General features: G+C 38.2%; 1 non-coding gene across 1 annotated transcript; it reads right to left on the bottom strand.

Moving 5' to 3' along the window:
* Nucleotides 1-355: 355 nt before the first annotated feature.
* On the bottom strand, nt 356-462 carry LOC128040025 (small nucleolar RNA R71). Its single transcript, XR_008194685.1, has one exon. It is a non-coding gene; the product is annotated as a small nucleolar RNA R71 (small nucleolar RNA).
* Nucleotides 463-3,588: the final 3,126 nt, after the last annotated feature.

Genomic DNA, 3,588 nt, shown 5'->3' with positions numbered 1-3,588 from the left:
CCAATATGATGTGCCACTTTTTAGCGAGTTAAACCCAAGAATTAGAAGGCTAGATATTGAGGCAACCCAGTTTTAATTGAAACCAGTGATGTTTGAAATGCTATAAACGGTGGGCAAATTTAGTGGTATACCCATGGAAGATCCACATCTCCACCTTCGATTGTTTATGGAGGTGAGCGATTCATTTAAGATAGCTGGTGTGACTGAAGACGCGTTGAGGTTGAAGTTGTTTCCATACTCGTTGCGAGATCAAGCACGAGCATGTCTCAATTCATTGCCACCAAGTTTCATATCTACATGGCAAGAATTAGCGGAGAGATTTTCGGTTAAGTATTTCCTACCTAGCAAAAATGCTAAGTTGAGGAACGAGATCACAACTTTCCAGCAACTAGATGACGAGTCTTTATATGAGGCTTGGGAGCAATTCAAGGAGTTATTTCGTAAGTGTCCTCATCATGGGATTACTCATTGTATCCAGTTGGAGACATTCTATAATGGTCTCAATGCACATACAAGATTAATGGTAGATGCTTCCGCGAATGGTACAATTTTGTCTAAGTCTTATAATGAGGCTTATGAGATCATCGAGAGGACCGCGAGTAATAACTATCAATGGCCAACAAATCGAACAACTTTAGGAAGACGTGTAGCCGGACTTCATGAAGTTGACTCTTTCATTTCATTATCGGCTTAAGTATCGTCTATTTCTTCTATGTTAAAACAATTAACCGCTAATAGTACTAACAATTTTGCAGCTCAGCCACCAAGTCCGTTTGAAGTATTTTCCTGTGTGTACTGTGGGGAAAGTCATTCTTTTAAGAATTGTCCATCGAATCCTGAGTTAGTGTACTATGTGGGGAACCAATAGCAAAATAGGAGTGGACAAGGACCCCAGTCCAACTTCTACAATCCTTCATGGTGTAATCATCCTAACTTTTCTTGAAGCAACCTAGGAAATGGACAGAACAATAAATTATTACAGCAAAGACCTAACCAATCTCAAGGGTTTAATTAACATGCTCCAAAACCACCTCAAGCTGAGGCATCAAATAGTTTGGAGAACTTGTTGAAAGCGTACATGGCAAAGAATGACGCTTTGATCCAAAACCAAGCAGCAACACTGAAAAATTTGGAAAACCAAATGGGTCAGTTGGCTACGGAGCTTCGTAATAGACCGCAAGGAACCTTGCCGAGCCATATTGAGAATCCAAGAAATTTGGGTAAATAACATATCAAGGTAGTGGCATTGCGAAGTGGAAAGACTCTGGAACCCCGATTGATTGATGTCGATGATGAGCATGTTGAAAAGGAGGAAATCCAACCAACTGTTGAAGTTCCTACATCAAAGGAATCAGAATCTGCAAAGTCTGACAAGGTAAACCCTGACCTAGTGAATTCAGATATTTTAACATCTTCTTTGGATGCAGATTTATCTACTTAGAAAAGTTGTCCGTTTCAACCAAAAGTTCCATCACCTCTATATCCGTAAATATTGCAGCAACACAAGCAGAAACATGAGGTGTAATTCAAGAAGTTTTTGGATGTTCTGAAGTAGTTACACATCAATATTCCGTTGGTGGAGGCTTTAGAACAAATGCCGAATTATGTGAAGTTTATGAAGGATATACTATCCAAGAAAAAATGACTGAGTGAGTATGAGACTTTTGCTTTGACAAAGGAGTGCAGTGCGTTCCTGCAAAACAAACTGGCACCGAAATTCAAAGACCCAAGAAGTTTTACTATACCCTGTAACATTGGTGAATCTTATTATGGTAAAGCTTTGTGTAACTTAAGAGCGAGTATCAACTTGATGCCTAAGTCTATGTTCAAGATGTTAAGGATAGGTGAAATAAGACCTACAATTGTGACGCTTCAGCTAGCGGATCGATTGTTAGCATATCCCGAAGGAAAGATCGAGGATGTTTTGGCAAGAGTCGATAAATTTATTTTTTCTGCTGATTTCATTATTTTAGATTTTGAAGTAGATAAGGAAGTACCAATTATCCTTGAGAGACCTTTCTTGGCCATGGGAAGAACGTAAATTGATGTGCAGAAAGGTGAACTCACCATGCGAGTTCAAGACGATCAGGTAACCTGTAACATTCTTAAAACAATGAAATTTCCCGATCCGGCAGATGAGTGTTCAGTTATGGAATAGATAGAAACGTTGGTTTCTTTGGCAAGCAATTTTGAAAAAGATCCATTGGAGAAAGCTTTAGATTTTGACCCTTTAGAGGATGAAAAAGGTGAGGAAAATATGGCTGTGATGACAGCTAATCCGAGAAATTTTATACAATCCACATGGCTTGAACCATTGAAGTTCGAAGTCAGAGAATTTGTGCAACCCAAGTTTTCAATCGAAGAACTACCTAAACTCGAACTAAAGGTACTTCCTTCCCATTTGAAATACGTGTATTTGGGTGATTGTTCTACTTTGCCTGTGATTATTTCAGCGAAACTGACAAAAGATCAAGAGGAGCAACTAATTGATGTTCTAAAGAAATTTAAGAAAGCAATTGGCTGGACCATAGCTGACATTCGAGGTATAAGCCCTTCATTTTGCATGCATAAAATCATTTTAGAAGAAGGTGAAAGAGCTAAGATTGATGGGCAAAGGAGGCTCAATCCTATGATGAAAAAAGTTGTGAGAAAGGGAGTGATTAAATGGTTAGATGCAGGAATCACCTATCCTATTTCAAATAGTTCATGGGTAAGTCCGGTGTAGTGTGTGTCGAAGAAATATGGAATCACGATTGTTGAAAATGAGCATAACGAGTTAATTCCAACAAGAACTGTTACCGGTTGGAGAATCTGTATGAATTACAGAAAGCTGAACAAAGCCACTCGGAAGGACCATTTTTCGTTGCCTTTTATGGATCAGATGTTAGATCTACTGGCAGGTAATGAATTCTATTATTTTTTAGATGGCTATTCGGGATATAACCAAATAGTTGTAACCCCAGAGGACCAACATAAAACAACCTTTACTTGTCCGTATGGTACGTTTACTTTTAGGCGAATGCCTTTTGGTTTATGCAATGCACCTGCAACTTTTCAACGATGCATGATGGCAATATTTACTGATATGGTCAAAAATTTCGTCGAGGTTTTCATGGATATTTTTTTGTTTTTGGTAACACTTATGATATCTATTTGAGTAATTTGGCTAAGGTACTGAAGAGATGCGAAGAGACGAATCTTGTCCTTAATTGGGAAAAATGTCATTTTATGGTAAATGAAGGAATTGTCTTAGGTCACAAGATCTCAAAGAAAGGAATTGAAGTTGACAAAGCAAATGTAGATGTAATTGAAAGATTACCGGCCCCAATGAATGTGAAAGGAGTTAGAAGTTTCTTAGGCCATGCTGGTTTTTATCGAAGGTTTATCAAGGATTTCTCAAAAATTTCTAAGTCGCGGTGTTTTTTGTTAGGGAAAGATACAGTGTTCAATTTAAACAAAGCATGTTTGGAAGATTTTGAAGATCTAAAGAATCGGTTAATTACAGCCCCAATAATCGTTACACCTGATTAGAACTCACCTTTTGAGTTGATGTGCGATGTAAGTGATTATGTTGTTGGAGCTGTGATG

The sequence above is a fragment of the Gossypium raimondii genome, chromosome 3, assembly GCF_025698545.1.
Source record: "Gossypium raimondii isolate GPD5lz chromosome 3, ASM2569854v1, whole genome shotgun sequence".
In the NCBI taxonomy this organism is placed as follows: domain Eukaryota; kingdom Viridiplantae; phylum Streptophyta; class Magnoliopsida; order Malvales; family Malvaceae; genus Gossypium; species Gossypium raimondii.
The sequence above is the reverse complement of the archived record's forward strand: the minus strand, read 5'-3'. Positions and strand labels throughout refer to the sequence as shown.